Source organism: Lissotriton vulgaris, chromosome 8, assembly GCF_964263255.1.
Source record: "Lissotriton vulgaris chromosome 8, aLisVul1.2, whole genome shotgun sequence".
Lineage (NCBI taxonomy): Eukaryota > Metazoa > Chordata > Amphibia > Caudata > Salamandridae > Lissotriton > Lissotriton vulgaris.
The window spans coordinates 609,798,051-609,817,472 of NC_141696.1; positions in this window are offsets into that span (position 1 = coordinate 609,798,051).

Below are 19,422 nucleotides of genomic sequence, written 5' to 3' on the forward strand. Positions count from 1 at the left end.
TTAGAAAATTGTGGATCCACGCAGATTCCAGAACTTTCCACTACAGAAATGTGGGGAAAATGTGTTTTTTGGGCAATTTCTTTAGGTTTGCAAGGGATTCTGGGTAACAGAACCTGGTGGGAGGCAATCAACTCACCCCATCCTAGATTTTCCTGGGTGTCTAGTTTTCAAAAATGTATAGCTTTGTTAGGTTTCCCTAGGTGCCGGCAGAGCTAAGGTTAAAAAACTATAGCTAGGCACTTTGCCAAAAAAGGGTCATTTTTCACTGCGAAATTGAGGTGTGACCAAGTTGCGTTTTGCGCCGTTTCCTATTGCAGGCACTAGGCCAACCCACACAAGTGAGGAACCATTATTCTCGTAACACTTTGGGAAATGTGGGGTGGGTGGAAATTTGTGGATCCAGGCAGATTCCAGAAAATTCCACCACAGAAATGTAGGGAAAATGTGTTTTTGGACATTTTTTAGGTTTGCAAGGGATTCTGGGTAACATAACTTGGTGGGAGGCAGTCAAGTCACTCAATCCTGGATTCCCCTGGGTGTCTAGTTTTCAAAAACTGTATAGGTTTGCTAGGTTTCCCTAGGTGCCAGCATAGCTAGGGTTAAAAATCTACAGCTAGGCACTTTGCCAAAAAAGGGTTGTTTTTCATTGCGAAATTGAGGTAAGACCACGTTGCGTTTTGCGCTGTTTTCTATCGCAGGCACTAGGCTGACCCACACAAGTGAGGTACCATTATTCTCGTAACACTTTGAGAAATGCTGGGTGGGTAGAAATTTGTGGCTCCAGGCAGATTCCAGAACATTCCACCACAGAAATGTGGGGAAAATGTAGTTTTTTGGGACAACTTTTTAGGTTTGCAAGGGATTCTGGGTAACAGAACCTGGTGGGTGGCAGTCAAGTCACCCCATCCTAGATTCCCCTGGGTGTCTAGTTTTCAAAAACTGTAGAGGTTTACTAGGTGTCACTAAGTGCCAGCATAGCTAGGGTTCAAAAACTACAGCTAGGCACTTTGCCAAAAAGGGTCAATCAATCAAATATAGCTTTATTCAATTTTTGTGATGAAAAACCATAAACGCACAATAAAAAACTTTATTTTACATTTCTATAACAAACACAAATACATCTATTTCATTCACATCCTCACAATGGCATTAAAATCAAGCATTAATAAATATTTATAAATAAAAATATCATGAGTATCCGCATTATATTGTCACTTAATCAGAGCCTATAAAATATATCCCATTTGATTTGTATTAATTCAATTCAATTATAACTTTGAATGTGATGTTTTTTAGATTATGTACTTTTATGGTTTAGAAAAAACCGAAATAAAGTTTGAATTGAATTTGAATTGATTTATATTATCTCAATAATTTTTATCAGTATCCACAGTGTTCTATTATGTCACCTCCATTGTTTTGAGAATCAGGTTCCCTGTATTGTATTTCTAGATCTTATTAAAAAAATTTAAATATGACACCACAGCGCTAATACATATGTCACTATCCATACATTGCAGATACATAGGAGCATTATTGCACTGTCTTAATCAATATATTTTAAAAAGGGAATTACAAATCTTCTCCTCGGATTAGTATAAAATTTGCAAAAAAGAGCTGACATGAATAGTTGATTGTTTAGACATGTTGTCACAGGGACAGGGGATTAGATCACACGACCAGTCATTGATCTCAGGGAAGCTAACTAGTCTGAAGGATGTACGTCATTACAATGCATGCTTTAACAACGCATGCCTTTACGACGCAACTTTTACAACGCAAGTCGTTACAATGACTTGCGTTGGGGGGCGCTGGATAGTGAATAGTTTAATTTACTATTCCAACTCCAGTCCCCGTGGATAGTAGGGAAGGTGTTGGATAGTAAACTAAAAGTATTCCCTATCCTAGAGCGCCCCCCAGCGCAAGTCGTTGTAATGACTTGCGTTGTAATGGTTGCGTCATAAAGGTACTTAGTTGTAAAAGTTGCGTTGTAAATGCTGTTCCCCTAGTCTGAATATTGTGCCCAGTCGAAACCGGGTAACCGGCATACGGTCAAAGGTTCCCCTCAGTTGGTATAGGTAGACCTGAATACCCTGACTTGTTTGCAACAAATAATTAGCCATAACAGTCTGCTTCCCTCTCTCTACAGACCATCTTTATCATACGGGTTTCATATATTCCTTTTTTAGTTGTTTTCTGGAGATTAGCTTCAGGGTTTCTGGGTCATCAAAATATTGGGAGTGTTCATTATCACTAGCCACAGTCGTAATATGACTTAGCCAGGGGATAAGTACTACCCCGTCAAATTTCATACAGTCCATAATGACTGTACGATTCAATACCGCCTCATCTGTCACTCAGAGCTTATGCCACAATAAAAGACGAGAGGTCCTTATAATATCCTCTATATAGAACAAACCCAACTCAAGATGGCAAATATAGTTAGCTGTAGAGCTGGGTATTGCCAATAGATATTTTAGAAATGCATTCTCACACTGCTGTATGCTTTTAGCATCTGCCCCTTACCAGATGCCCACGCCATATACTGCTGTTGAGATGCATTTGGCTTTATAGAATGGCTATCAGCTCAGGGATTGGCTTGTTACCCAGTTTACCGGCAAAACTAGTAACCCCCCCCCCCAATTGTTCTCAGCATCATTTGCTTTCTCAACTGTATTGCACTCCCCCATTTAACTGTAATCACAAAAACTATCCCCAGATATGAAAAGGTGCTAACACACTCTATTTTCTCTTTATTAATAAAGACCCCTCCCACATGTCATACTGAAAGTTTTTTTAATATTTACCCTAAGACCCCAGTCCTGCATATATTCGACAAACTTTGTAAGTATTCTTTGTAGGCCACTTTGTGTCCTAGACACCAAAATTGCGTAATCCGCATATAATAGGATAGGTATGGGACGACCATCAATTACAGGGTAATCATTTGGGTTCTCCACCAGATATTCTCCCACACTGTTAATGTAGAGGGTACAGAGAAATGGGGCGAGTACGCACCCTTGTCTAACCCCTTTTTCTTATGTTAAATCTTCCGGTACGCTCCCCCTCTTTCCCATACCTAACTCTTGCACCAGCATCCTATATAGCTCCTTTAAAAACATCAGTATGCTCTCATTGACAACCATGTCCGCTAAAATGACTCACATTTTATCATGTATTACACAATCGAAAGCTGAGCTGAGGTCAACAAATGTTAAAAATATGTTGCAATTTTTTGCCACAGTATATTTATCGATAAGCAAACTCAAATTCAGGCCCTGTTCAACTGTTCCTAGGCCTGCTCGAAAACCATATTGTAATTTGGATAATACTCCCCTCTCATCAGCCCAATTTTGTAACTTATTCAAGATTACCCTTCCAGCTACTTTTAGAAGGGAATCTAGCACGGAGATGGGTCGGTAACATAACGGATCATTTCGATCACTTTTTAAAAAAATTGGAATAATTATAGAATCCGACCAAGTGTCGACGAACCCATGATTCATACAATTCATTAGTACATTTGTTAAAAGCGGAGCCCATAACTCAGTATTATATTTGTAGATATCTACTGGTACGCCGTCTGGGCCAGGAGCTTTACCTGCCGCAGTATCTTCAATTGCTTTTCTCACTTCGTCCAGAGTCAATGGAATTTTTAATGGGAAGATGTTGGCTTGCATACTCCCTTCATTTGTCACTGGCCACAGATCTCCTATTGCCTCACCCTCCAACTCCACTATATTTGTTGTATCTTCATTATATTGGCTGTCATTACAAAGACCACTGAAATATTGCACCCACCGTTCCTCTTCTATTGCCACGTCAATTTTATCGGTGTCGCGCATATTTAGGAAAGGAGCATTAACAATATGCCAGAACCCCGTGTTATCTTTACTTTCACAAGCCTTACGCAAGTTCTGCCATGCTTCTTCTCTTAATTCCAGATTTCTCTTTTTTTGAGCCCGTGTATATAACTGTCTGGCCTGCTTAATTTCTTCCATGACTTTTGGCTTAATTTTCAAAACTATTTTTAAATTTTTGCGGGCATCACTGCATCCCTTATCAAACCACACATTATTTTTCTTGGTATGCTTTTTCCCTTTACTGTCCACAAAAAACAGGTGTCCAATTTTGTTTGCTATGTTCACAAAGGCATCTATTATATCTGCACTTTCCATGTCCTGCGCTAGGCAAGTATTAAAAATCCCTTTCCTGTTCTTTGATAAGTTTAACTAAAAAGGGCTAAGGTTCAACCTTGCTCCATTTTAACGAATAACCATTTGTACTAGCAAGTGTCAGATCTGGGCCATATTTTTCCCCTATTTTACATTCATCATGTGCCTCAGGTGCAGTTTTTAAATGGATGCTTATGGGGTAGTGATCACTATATAAAAAACTATGGGCCATAATATCAAGCCTGGGCGATAAAGTTATCGTCACTTTAATGGCATGAAACTGCCGCTAAAGTGGCGATAATGGGCTTGATAATATGCTCTATGGCATTCCAATCGAAGCTCATGTTAGATGTGAATGACATCTAACACGAGCTTCGATTGGAATTCCATAGAGCATATTATCAAGCCCATTATTGCCACTTTAGCTGCAGTTTCCTGCCGATAAAGTGGCGATAATTTTATCGCCCAGGTTTGATAATATGCCCCTATGTGTTTGGAACATAGCAGCCTTGCCACTAAGTTTCCTAGACATCAGTGCAAAATCAATAATTGAATTGCAGCCTCTCCCATTATAAGTGGGCTCAAATTCAATCCTAGGTATGCACATGTCATTAAAAAACCCTAAGTCAAGTTGTAACCAAATTTCATTTAGTTTAACCCCTAGTGGTGTATAAGCTAAATGAGGTATTATTTCCCCTTTGGTTTCACCTATGCCACAGATACTGCTTTGATGAAATTGGCATAAGGTACAGTTAAATCCCCACCCCAGATTAAAGACACTTCCCCTTTTAGCATCTCCACTTTGGCACTTACTTCCCGCTGTAGGCACCCTAGTACACACAGCACCTTATCCCGTGGAATATTGTTATAAAAATGTATCAACACCACGCAACAACCAGTGCTTAGATGAAGTTCAATGACCTGATAGTATTCAGACTTACACTCAAATTTTACTTTTTTCCAGCCTAGGACATTTGAAATATAAGTGCATAAACTCCCCTTATTGCGCCCTGTTCACTAAAAACTGCCGGAGTGTGAAGAGTCCTATAGCCTAACATGTGTGTTTCATCAACCATCCACGTTTCCTGCAAACAAACTATGGGGTATTCTATTATAAGCTGTATCCAATATTGATCAACTATTTTATTGGATAATCCTGAGATGTTCCAAAACATTATTCCCAGCTTTGGTGATTCCTGTAGACTGTCTGGTCTCTTCCATCATTATAGTGTTCTCCATTATTGCAGAATTTGAATCATTAATTACAGCTTTATTTCTTACAGGCTCCACACATACTCCCTGACCTATAGTTATATTTAGGTTAGTGCGACTGGAGGGTTTACTAATTGACCCAGAATCCCTACTTAATTGTTTAGCATAGCCCTTCCTCATCTCATTATTCCCATCAAGTCAATCAATATCCTCCAGGTTTGTCAGGGGTTCATACCTGTTAGACAGTGGAATTAGATTCCTGTTTATCCCTGTCCTTATCATACCCTTTTCCCAAGAATATTGTCCACGATAAAAAAAATCCTAATGGGAGAATACTTGGTACATTTATTCCCAGATGATTTGCCCCAGCTCTATTTAAGACAGCGTGAACCAGTCTTGGGTTACCCAGGGTCAATACAACACAATCACCATTTAATACTTTGTGATCCCTCCCCACCCAAGCGACCTAACTAACCATTTTAAAATTTTCAAAAAGGGCACCTGTTAAACCAGTTTTCTCCCCCACCCAGTGTATTGTCTTATTTAGAAGAGATTGCCAATTTTCATTTTCCTAATTCGCTACCTGGGGCACATTCGCAATTACCACCACATAAGGTGCAGCGGCTGGTGGCAGGTCCAAGTATGAACTTTTAACATTGGTTCGCGGAATAGACGTCCTTGATTTATGGTCAGCTTTGTGAACCTTCCGCTTATCATTCCCCCTATTCATAGATTGTTTATCCGCAGCAGGATCATGTCCCACCCTGTGTATTGTAACATTAGTCATTGGATTCCGTTCTATAGTACACACCGATTCATCTATTTGTGTCACCCCACTGTCCTCCCTATCTGTAGCATTGGTTCTTGATTCAGCCACCATAGCATCACCACTATTTGATATTGTCATATTCCTCATAACACTTTCCATTCTTTCCATTTTTGCTAAGAGCTTCTCGAGTATGCACATTACAGATTCTTTAAACACACCCATATCTTTCCTTATTATTGCTATTTCACTTTTCTGATCTCGTGGATGATTTTTTTCCCCATGCATGGTTTCACGTTACCGTCAGTTTTTTTCACCCCCCTGCCTATGGCTTTTCTTCTTTTATCTGGGGCTGGACCATTTTTCACGGTGCTATTAATGGGGTTTTTGGGTCACTTAGGCGGTGGTTTGTTCTCCGGGTCTGAGTTATACACCTCAATTTCATCTGAAACAGATTGTACACACCCGTTTGCATGGACTTCGGTAGCATCATCTTTTTTTAGGATTACTGTTTTTGTGTGTTTATTAAGTCCCTCCGCATTAGCTGCAGAAATGCTCAGCCGGCCATGTGAAATACTTTCCTCTACTGAGCTTATTTGTTCCTCAATCTCCCCCATAGCTCTAGTGAGGTAAGTTTTCAGGGATTGTTGCCCACCAAGGCCAGCACTCAGTCCCACTTTGCTAGTAGATTCAGCCTTCCTTTTACCCATGTTTTCCTGCAATTAGACCTGCCCCTATATTTCAATCTCACACTTTATAGCAGAGTGAATAAAGGGAATAAAATAGCATATACAATATACAATAAAAGAAGCTTCGTCTAGGCAATAGATACAAAAGACACAAAAAAGATCAAGTGCAATATAGCATCCATAGATTATCTTAGTGCTAGTCAAGAGTCAAGTAGGATTTGGGCCTTTTAGTTCTCCAAATCAATCAAGTGTTCTGCCTTTATATATCAGTTCCAAATGACCTTATCTGGCCTTATGTGCCCTGCTTGATGCACAAAATGGATGTGGCCCAGCTAAGCCTCCTCTGGACGATGACGGGCGAAGGACCGGCCCGCCCTTGGCCCAGACTTTGCCCGGGTGAGCCCGCGCGCATCCCACGCCACGGGAGCTCGCCACAGAATTTATGGCCTGCGCCCCTCCGCCTCACGCGAGACCATGCCGCGCTGCCTCCTGGTTGATGAAGTCCGGCAGCCGGTGGTGTGCGTCAGAGGCGACTGATATGGGTCAGGGTCTATGGGGCAGCAGCAGTCTTCTCCCCCACTGGACACAGCAACAACGGTAGGGAATTCCTGGGCAGATAATCAGGGCAGCAACAGGGCAGCAACAGATGTGGGCGTCCCGCGCTGTGGGAGCCTGCCGCAGAATTTATGGCCTGCCCCCCTCCGCCTCACGCGAGACCACGCCGTGCTGCCTCCTGGTTGATGAAGTCCGGCAGCCGGCGGTGCGCGTCAGAGGCGACAGATACGGGGCAGGGTTTATGGGGCAGCAGCAGTCTTCTCCCCACTGGACACAGCAACAATGGTAGGGAATTCCTGGACAGATAATCAGGGCAGCAACAGGGCAGCAACAGATGTGGGCGTCCCAAAAAAAGGGTAATTTTTCATTGCGAAATTGATGTGTGAGACGTTGCGTTTTGCGCCGTTTCCTATCTTAGGCACGAGGCCGACCCACACAAGTGAGGTACCATTTTTCTTGTAAGGCTTTGGGAAAGCAGGGTGGGTGGAAACGTGTGGATCCAGGCAGATTCCGGGACATTCCAGCACAGAACATTGGGAAAAATGTGTTTTTTTACCATTTTTTAGGTTTGCAAGGGATTCTGGGAATCAGAACCTGGTGGGAGGCAGTCAAGTCACCTCATCCTGGATTCCCTTGGGTGTCTTGTTTTTAAAAACTGTATAGGTTTGCTAGGTTTCCCTAGGTGCCAGCAGAGCTAGGGTTAAAAAACTACAGCTAGGCACTTTGCAAAAAAAGGGTCATTTTTCACTGAGAAATTGAGTTGTGACCACGTTGTGTTTTAAGATGTTTCCTGTCGCGGGCACTAGGCCGGCCCCCGGGTGTCTAGTTTTCAGAAATGTGTGGGTTTGGTAGGTTTCCATTGATGGCCGCCGAGCACTGGGCCAAAAATTGAGGTGACCCCCGCTTGCAAAACCAGGTGGTTTTGAGATAGACAATTTTGATGTTGCCACACTGCGTTTTGGGTCCTTGACTGTCGTGGGTACTTGGGCCTCCCACACAAGTGAGGCAAAATTTTTATTGGGAGACCTTGGGGAATGCTAGGTGGTAGGAAATTTGTGTGAGCCTTTTGATGGCACACTTTCCGACACAAAAATGTCTGAAAAAGTTATTTTTTTTCAGCTAAAATTAGGGTTTGCAGGGGATTCCAGGAAAGGAAACATTGGAGGATCCATGCAAGCTATACCTCCCTGGAAGCCCCAGGTGTCTAGTTTTCAGAAATGTGTGGGTTTGGTAGGTTTCCCTAGGTGCCGGCAGAGTTAAGGTACACAAACTACAGATAGGCACTTTGTCAAAAAAGGGTAATTTTTCACTGCGAAATTGAGGTATGACCACGTTGCGTTTTGCACCGTTTCCTGTCGCAGGCACTAGGCTGACCCACACAAGTGAGGAACCATTTTTCTGAAAAGACTTTGGGAAATGCACGGTGGGTGGAAATTTGTGGATCCACGCAGATTCCAGAAACTTCCACCACAGAAATATGGAAAAATGTGTTTTGTTTGGCAATTTTTTAGGTTTGCAAGGGAATCTGGGTATCAGAACCCGGTGGGAAGCAATTAAGTCTCCCCATCCTAAATTCCCCTGGGTGTCTACTTTTAGAAAATTTATAGGTTTGCTAAATTTGAATAGGTGCCATCAGAGCTAGGGTTCAAAAACTACAGCTAGGCACTTTGCAAACAAAGGGTCATTTTTCACTGCGCAATTGAGTTATGACCATGTTGCGTTTTGCATCGTTTCCTGTCGCAGGCATTACGCCGACCCACACAAGTGAGGTACCATTTGTCTCAGAAGACTTTGGGGAATGCAGTGTGGGTGGAAATTTGTGTATCCACACAGATTCTAGAACTTTCCACCACAGAAATGTGGGGAAAATGTGTTTTTTTGACAATTGTTTAGGTTTGTAAGGAAACAGAACTTGGTGGAAGGCAGTCAACTCACCCCATCCTGGATTTCTCTGGGTCTCTAGTTTTCAAAAATGTATAGGTTTGCTAGGTTTCCCTAGGTGCCAGCAGAGCTAGGGTTCAAAAACTAAAGATAGGCACTTTGCCAGAAAAGGGTCAATTTTTTACTGCGTCATTGAGGTGTGACCACATTGCGTTTTGCGCAGTTGCCTGTCGCAGGCACTAGGCCGACCCAAACAAGTGAGGTACCATTTTTCTCGTAACACTTTGGAAAATTCGGGGTGTTAGAAAATTGTGGATCCACGCAGATTCCAGAACTTTGCACTACAGAAATGGGGGGAAAATGTGTTTTTATGGCAATTGATTACGTTTGCAAGGGATTCTGGGCAACAGAACCTGGTAGGAGGCAGTCAAGTCACCTCATCCTGGAATCCCCTGGGTATCTAGTTTTAAAAAATGTATAGGTTTGCTAGGTTTCCCAAGGTGCGGGCAGAGCTAGGGTTCAAAAACTACAGCTAGGCACTTTGCCAAAAAAAGGTCATTTTTTCATGGCAAAATTGAGGTGTGACCATGTTGCGTTTTGCGCCGTTTCCTGTCGCAGGCATTAGGCCGACCCACACAAGTGAGGTACTATTTTCCTCAAAAGACGTTAGGGAACACGGGTTGGGTGGAAATTTGTGGATCCACGCATACTACAGCTAGACACTTCACAAAAAAAGGATACATTTTCATTGTGAAAATGTGGTGTGTTCAACGTTGGGTTTTGTGCCATTTCCTGTTGTGCAAAAACCACAGTTGATGGACAGAATGCAGAACAATGTCATACATTCACCCCAGTACAGAGATCACGGCCTAAATCCAACGCTCTGTCCATCACCCCCTCTGGTTTTTCTTTGTTCGCCCTAAGTTGGCAGGGTATGCTCAATCGTGAGTCCCTTGCTCACTTTGCCACTGGATTCAAGCAAGCCCGCCTGAAGACGGCTGGAATGCCAGAAACCGGTCCTGGGAAGCTTGATTCCGTTCCAGGGTAGACATGGCTTGGCAGTTCGGGCTGGACTGTTCCCATGAGGCACAGGGTCAGACTGATTTGCCTATGGCCATGTCTGAACTGGGGTGGCGGAGTGAGCTAAAGAACGGTGATGGATTAAACCCATATCAGCTGACTGGGGGTGAGTGTTTGTATTGTCAATTCTCTGTCCATCACCCCCTTTGGTTTTTCTTTGTTCGCCCTAAGTTGCCAGGGTATGGTCAGACGTGAGTCCCTTGTTCACTATGCCACTGGATTCAAGCAAGCCCGGCTGAAGACGGCTGGAAAGCCAGAAACCAGTACTGGGAAGCTTGATTCCGGTCCAGGGAAGACATGACTTGGCAGTTCGAGCTGGACTGTTCCCATGAGGCACAGGGTCAGACTGATTTGCCTATGGCCATATCTGAACTGGGGTGGCGGAGTGAGCTAAAGAACGGTGATGGATTAAACCCAGATCAGTTGACTGGGGGTGAGTGTTTGTATTGTCAACGCTCCGTCCATCACCCCCTTTGGTTTTTCTTTGTTCGCCCTAAGTTGGCAGGGTATGCTCAGACGTTAGTCCCTTGCTCACTTTGCCACTGGATTCAAGCAGGCCCGGCTGAAGATGGCTGGAATGCCAGAAACCGGTCCTGGGAAGCTTGATTCCGGTCCAGGGAAGACATGGCTTGGCAGTTCGGGCTGGACTGTTCCCATGAGGCACAGGGTCAGACTGATTTACCTATGGCCATGTCTGAACTGGGGTGGCGGAGTGAGCTAAAGAACGGTGATAGATTAAACCTAGGTCAGTTGACTGGGGGTGAGTGTTTGTATTGTCAACGCTCCGTCCATCACCCTCTTTGGTTTTTCTTTGTTCGCCCTAAGTTGGCAGGGTATGCTCAGACGTGAGTCCCTTGCTCACTTTGCCACTGGATTCAAGCAAGCCCGGCTGAAGATGGCTGGAATGCCAGAAACCGGTCTTGGGAAGCTTGATTCCGGTCCAGGGAAGACATGGCTTGGCAGTTCAGCCAGGCTGGACTGTTCCCATGAGGCACAGGGTCAGACTGATTTGCCTATGGCCATGTCCAAACTGGGGTGGCGGAGTGAGCTTAAGAAGGTGATGGATTAAACCCAGATCAGTTGACGGGGGTGAGTGTTTGTATTGTCAACGCACCGTCCATCACCCCCTTTGGCTTTTCTTTGTTCGCCCTGAGTTGGCAGGGTATGCTCAGACGTGAGTCCCTTGCTCACTATGCCACTGGATTCAAGCAAGCCCGGCTGAAGACGGCTGGAATGCCAGAAACCGGTCCTGGGAAGCTTGATTCCGGTCCAGGGAAGACATGGCTTGGCAGTTCGGGCTGGACTGTTCCCATGAGGCACAGGGTCAGACTGATTTGCCTATGGCCATGTCTGAACTGGGGTGGGGAAGTGAGCTAAAGAACGGTGATGGATTAAACCCAGATCAGTTGACTGGGGGTGAGTGTTTGTATTGTCATCGCTCCGCCCATCACACCCTTGGGTTTTTTTTTGTTCGCCCTAAGTTGGCAGGGTATGCTCAGACGTGAGTCCCTTGCTCACTTTGCCACTGGATTCAAGCAGGCCCGGCTGAAGATGGCTGGAATGCCAGAAACCGGTCCTGGGAAGCTTGATTCCGGTCCAGGGAAGACATGGCTTGGAAGTTCGGGCTGGACTGTTCCCATGAGGCACAGGGTCAGACTGATTTACCTATGGCCATGTCTGAACTGGGGTGGCGGAGTGAGCTAAAGAACGGTGATGGATTAAACCTAGGTCAGTTGACTGGGGGTGAGTGTTTGTATTGTCAATGCTCCGTCCATCACCCTCTTTGGTTTTTCTTTGTTCGCCCTAAGTTGGCAGGGTATGCTCAGACGTGAGTCCCTTGCTCACTTTGCCACTGGATTCAAGCAAGCCCGGCTGAAGATGGCTGGAATGCCAGAAACCGGTCCTGGGAAGCTTGATTCCGGTCCAGGGAAGACATGGCTTGGCAGTTCAGCCAGGCTGGACTGTTCCCATGAGGCACAGGGTCAGACTGATTTGCCTATGGCCATGTCCAAACTGGGGTGGCGGAGTGAGCTTAAGAAGGTGATGGATTAAACCCAGATCAGTTGACTGGGGGTGAGTGTTTGTATTGTCAACGCACAGTCCATCACTCCCTTTGGTTTTTCTTTGTTCGCCCTGAGTTGGCAGGGCATGCTCAGACGTGAGTCCCTTGCTCACTATGCCACTGGATTCAAGCAAGCCCGGCTGAAGATGGCTGGAATGCCAGAAACCGGTCCTGGGAAGCTTGATTCCGGTCCAGGGAAGACATGGCTTGGCAGTTCGGGCTGGACTGTTCCCATGAGGCACAGGGTCAGACTGATTTGCCTATGGCCATGTCTGAACTGGGGTGGGGAAGTGAGCTAAAGAACGGTGATGGATTAAACCCAGATCAGTTGACTGGGGGTGAGTGTTTGTATTGTCATCGCTCCGCCCATCACACCCTTGGTTTTTTTTTGTTCGCCCTAAGTTGGCAGGGTATGCTCAGACGTGAGTCTCTTGCTCACTTTGCCACTGGATTCAAGCAAGCCCGGCTGAAGACGGCTGGAATGCCAGAAACCGGTCCTGGGAAGCTTGATTTCGGTCCAGGGAAGACATGGCTTGGCAGTTCGGGCTGAACTGTTCCCATGAGGCACAGGGTCAGACTGATTTGCCTATGGCCATGTCTGAACTGGGGTGGCGGAGTGAGCTAAAGAACGGTGATGGATTAAACCCAGATCAGTTGACTAGGGGTGAGAGTTTGTATTGTCAACGCTCCGTCCATCACCCCCTTTGGTTTGTCTTTGTTTGACCTAAGTTGGCAGGGTATGCTCAAACGTGAGTCCCTTGCTCACTTTGCCACTGGATTCAAGCAAGCCCGGCTGAAGACGGCTAGAATGCCAGAAACCGGTCCTGGGAAGCTTGATTCCAATCCAGGGAAGACATGGCTTGGCAGTTCGGGCTAGACTGTTCCCATGAGGCACAGGGTCAGACTGATTTACCTATGGCCATGTCTGAACTGGGGTGGCGGAGTGAGCTAAAGAACGGTGATGTATTAAACCCAGGTCAGTTGACTGGGGGTGAGTGTTTGTATTGTCAACACTCCGTCCATCACCCCTTTCGTATTTCCTGTTGTGAGCACCATGCCTACCCACCAATTGAGGTACCATTTTTATCGGGAGACTTAGGGTAATGCAGGTTCGTAAAGCAACTGTTATTACCTATTGAATTTTGATGCATTTATACCTTCCAAATGAAAGACGTTGTGTAAAAAAAAAGTCATTTTGAAAACTGACCGATAATTCTCATGCTAGTATGAGTATTCTCAATTCTCAATTTTGTAAATGTACAAATATGTACTGTTTCTAAACTCTTTACTTTGTTCCCATTTCAGAAATACATAGGTGTCTTTTATACCGAGTTTTCTATGTATACCTTTTCCCACAATAATTGCTATAAACCCAGTGAATAATAAAAAGCCATTGCAAATTGCTGCTCAGTTTTTGACTCTGAGTTCGTCTGGTTCTTGGTGAACCTATAAGTCCTATATATCCCCACAACCAGGAAGGTCCAGCAGATGTAACGGTATATTCCTTTCAAAGAGCTGTAAAAATTACAAGATGTTACAGGTGAAAACGTTGACACAAAAGGCTGTTTTTTCAAATCATTTTCAATTTTTCCTATATTTAACTGTTAGTTTCTTTAACGAAACCTTGATGGATCTACACAAATACCCCTTGCTGAATTCAGAATTTTGTCCACTTTTATAAAATGTATAGTTTTCCAGGATCCATTATTGCTTTCTTACCCATTTCTTACATTAACTGGAAGGAGGTTGAAATCAGAAAAAATAGCAAAAATAGGCTATGTCCCAGAAAAATGCCAAAACTGTGTAAAAAATGTTGGTTTTCTGACAAAAGTCTGTCATTCCCTGAAATCTGGGAAAATGGTGATTTTATCCCCACAACTCCTTTTTTGATAACATTTGCAAGGAAAAACCCAGACGCTTTCATTTGCAGCCCATTTTTCAAAATTTTCAAAAAGAAACCAAAATGTTGCTATATTTTGGCTAATTTCTGGGACCCCTGCAGAGGAATCCACAAACCCTGGGTACCTTTAGAACCCCCTTGATGGTGTAAGAAAAGGACACAAATTTTGCGTGGACACCTTATGTGGTCAAAAAATTACAGGGGCCTAAGTGCGCACTACCCCAATAGCCAAAAAAAGGTTTAGCACAGGGAGGGAAAATGCCTAGCAGCGAAGAGGTTCATGCCAAAGAGCATTTCGTATGGGGTCCGGCCACCCAGAGATCTTCTAGGAAGATTATTAAGTGCACATTGAACTCCATACATATGGGCCAGCCAGTTCATGTCAGTACCTAAGACTCTAGCTGTCAAAGAATACTTTAAGTCACGGTTCGTTCGTTCCAAAATCGAATTACCTCAGGCCTATATGTAGACCAAAATTGCACCAGCACCCCCAAAGACTTCATTGCCTCCTTCTAGGCCTTAGAGGCGAATGATGGGCCTTGGTCTGAATGAAAGGTGCCACAGGCAAAGTTCCCGACAAAGACAAGCAAATCCTTGATGACATTTCGAGCATCAGCACTGCTTTGTGGCCAAACCCAAGGAATCTAGTGCACAAATCAACTGCAACTAAAATATATTTACATGCAGTATCAGAAGAAAATGGACTGAAGTGATCAAGATATACACAGCCAAAAGGCTGATTAGAAATGCATAGCTGTGTTTGTGGTGGACATGTTGTAGAAGGCTTAATTTGCTAACAGATCTCACAATAAAGTACGTAATTACCGGTCTGTTTATATAAACCACGCCATCAGTAACGTTGCTGCAATATAGAAACTGTGTATACACCGGAAATGGGCCAAAGCCATGCCTTTGTGTACGGCTTTCATCAGAGAGATTCTGCAGTCCGCATTGGGAATCAGTCAGTCCCCAACATCCGGTATTCTTGCTAAATGAACTTGTTCGGGAGTTAACTGATAAGAAAACTTTTAAGGGAATCCCTGTGGGTAATTAGTGACCTCCGTATTCGCAGCTATAGTTGCCAAAATCTCATTATCAATGTTAGTCATGCACCTTGTTACGGCAGCTACGGAACACATGGCTACTCCAGATTTGGCTGCGTCGACTAGGTCTCTACTGAATATGTTAGACTTAATTAGGTATGCCAGCTAGCTCAGAGGTCACTAGAAACGTTCTCGAATGAACAGGGAGGAGTTAACTTCCCTGATTAGACAAGAAGGGATTAGCTTCTGACAATCGCATAAACATGACAACTTTGCTCCCTCCAGAATAAGGAGTATATCTCCAGAGTCGTGTGAAAACAATAGATAGCTTTTTCACTCAGTCAATCGTGCATACTTAGTTTCACCAGAGTGCAGAGAAATAGAGGGACGGGTATTTTCAATAAAAGGTGTTATTTATTGAGCAGTCTTCTTTCTCATGCAAGAGAAATGAATTGCCACAATTGCAATACTTATCATAAAGTAAAGTGCGTACAGTAAAAGGAGTATTATGAAATAATACTGTAAAAGCATTGATATGGTTTCTGAGCCATATGATACTTAAAACGGATAAAATATATAGAATTACATACAATGATGAAAGTTGACTAAACGTACTCAACTGTGCTTCTAAGATACGCCTACCCCAGTGTACCTAACCTAAACCTAGTACGTGGGAAGGAGTAAGGGAGTCGCAGTTTAAGTTAAGTTAGTTTTGCCAAGAATCTGAATCAAGAATTCTCTAAGGATCTAATCAGCTCCGTACCTTGGTTTTAGAATGAAGGAGGTCTTGTATCTCGTTCTCAGGACTCGATCTCCCAGTAACCCGCAAGGGTGACTGGAAACACTGGAGCTGGATTTTCTCTGCGGGAGAAAAGACAGCGTCTTTCTCAGTGCGTCAAATGGGAGGGACGGCAACCTTCGGCACTCGCATCAGCTGGGCTTTGGGTAAGTAGATAGCCGCTCTGCTCCAAATCACTGTGTGTTGCTTAAGGCAAATGCTGGTATATTTATACTTGGAAGGTGCCGTGTTTGACGTAAGGTTGGAAATAAGACGTCAAAAAGAACAGTCACTAGGAACTGGCAGTTCTTTCAGGACTCGCAGGAGTTCTAGGACAAATCAAAACAAAAAGCAGGGGGAATTCCCAGGTTGCTGGAGGTCTGGTTTGTTTAAAGAACTTGTTGTACTTTCTAAGAGTCTAAAGAAGTAGCCTTGCCGTATTTGGACTGCATTGGCTATTACTAAATATGGATATGATTCCTATGCCTTTATAAGGATATGATTTGTTATACCCACATAAGGGCATAAATTGGGGATATTTAATTAGGGTCCTAGATACGTTTACAATATTTCAAGTTCTGCGACTCAAACCTGAAGCTGTTTATGCTTTATCGTTTTGCCTTTAGAATCTCGATAATCAATTTGAGACCAAAAGAATAAGTTGTCATTGAAAGACTGAACACAGTAGTAAGAATCACACACAATAAGAGTATTCATATTTGGATCTGCAAACTTGAGAGCAAGAACCAAAGCACCAGCTAAGCCCGTTGGGTGGAACTATCTCATAGCGCCTGTGTATGCACTATGTCAGACTTGAATTTACCATTCACCATTGTACTTGTCACAATAGCGCAAGCCACTGAATAAGCGTGTTTAGAGCCGGTGGCCGGTTGCGCCGGGCCTTTGGTGCAAATTACACTTTTATACTCCTCTAAAAGAATTAAAGGTAGAGGAGGAGGATAAACATGTTCATATTGAAAGAACTCCTATGTCTAAAGAGCGGGATCAAAGATAAATATGACATCAGGAGACCTCAGAGAAGTAGCCCATTGTATCCAACAGGGATGTAATGCTTTAGAGTTTGGCACACTTGCCTTAGTCACTGCTTCTAAAGCAGGGAAAGGCGTAACCATAAGAATGCGTTAATTCAGGACCCCCATCTGTGCTGCTGTCAAAACTTTTTCAACATTCGAAAACAGCATTTCGGCTGAAGTATTCAAATGTGATTTCTATGCAATAGGTACTGTGTCACCTTTATTGTATGTAAAGTAAGTGAAACTCACTGTGCCTGGCACTATGCATATCACCAGGTTTGTGTGGTTTCATCAACAAGTACTTAGCTTCAAGTAGATCAGACTGCAAAGACTGCAGTATAGCTGAATGTTCCGGAAGCCAGTTGGCAGATGAAAATGTAGGTTGTATCAAAGCATAAAGAAGCTTGATACGCTGGGCATAATCGGGAATCTAAGTCCTCCCAAAATGTTTAAATTCCAGCCAAGACTGAAGTTTCTGCAGCGTAGGTAGAGACTGCAATCTTGCACTTTTCTCAGGAAAGTGGGGGGCTAGGCCCTCACCTTCATTGTTGAGCTCGTAGCCCAAAAAGAGCACCGCATAGTAAGAGATGTGGGATTTGGCTTAGTTGAATTTGTACCTGTACTCGGCAAACATAAGTATGATGCTGCAGACAAGGAATAGATGCAGCCATAGTTCATTGTCCGTCAGAAAAATATCATCAATGTAGGACTATGCATCAGGGTCAATGCTGTCCAGCAAAGAGACAACTTGTGCAGCGAATACCTCAGGGCTATTCTTATACGTGCGAAATTTCAGCATTTTCGCGTTCCGCGCGGAAAGCGAAAATGTCAAAACTTCCACAATCCGCTGCTGAACGGAAGCATCTCTTTATCATAATTGGCAGGGCAGAATTCGTTCTGGCACGATGCTCCTGTCACAAAAATTAAACCTGAACAGGAAGCACTTACAGATAGAAATAAAGCAGGTGCCCAAGTTGAAGCTCAAATTCAGTAATGCATTGATCAGCCCCCAAAAAATCGTGAGCTTTGTCGAGGCTGGGCAGGTGTACTTTCTCCCCGTATCTATCCTCGAAAATTAACTGTGACGCTTGATAAAGGCCTTTGCATCCTTGACTTTCACGGGCGCAATCCCAGTGCAGTTCCTGTGACCAGGAGCTTCTCTCTCCTAGTCTGCTGCTCTGATCAGTCTCTGACCTTTTATAAGCACAAGAGGCATGTGAACTTGCATAGAAACCCCCCCCCACACTAGCGATGTGCACCGTTTTCCCTCCCTTACCCACTATGATGGACAGCTCACTCAAGGGACCCTGGCGCCATTAGGCGCGATGGCAAAGTTACACACACATTGTCACTGGAGACAACTCTTTGGCCCTTTACGCAGCTGTAGTTTAGGAAAAGCACTATACATTTACCCAACGAGGTAGCACTTAGCCAGTAGAAAGTATCCCAGTTGAGTAGAGGTATCGCACAAAACTGTGGCGTCTTCTTGGATAAGTAAATGCAGGGCAGAATTCATTCTGCCACGATGCTCCTGTCACAAAAATTAAACCTGAACAGGAAGCACTTACAGATAGAAATAAAGCAGGTGCCCGAGATGAAGCTCAAATTCAGTAATGCATTGATCAGACACCAAAAAAAACTTGAGCTTTGTTGAGGCTGGGCAGGTGTGCTTTCTCCACGTATCTACCCTCGTAAATTAACTGTGATGCTTGATGGAGGCCTTTGCATCCTTGACTTTCACGAGCGCAATCCCCGTGCAGTTCCTGTGAGCAGGAGCTTCTTTCTCCTTGTCTGCTAGTCTGATCGGTCTAAGACCTTTTATAAGCGAAAGAGGTATGTGAACTCGCATAGAAGCCCCGCCCCACAAACTAGCGGTGTGCACCATTTTCCCGCCCTTACCCACTATGATGGACAGCTCACTCAAGGGACCCTGGGGTCCTTCGGCGCGATGGCAAAGTTACACACACACTGTCACTGGAGACAACTCTTTGGCCGTTTACGCAGCTGTAGTGTATGATAAGCACTATACATTTACCCAACGAGGTAGCACTTACTGATTAGCCAGTAGAAAGTGCTCCAGTTCAGTAGAGGTATCACACAAAACTGTAGCATCTATTCGGATAAACAAATGCAGGGCAGCATTCATTCTGGCACGATGCTCCTGTCATAAAAATTAAACCTGAACAAGAAGCACTTACAGATATAAATAAGGCAGGTGCCCGAGTTGAAGCTCAAATTCAGTAATGC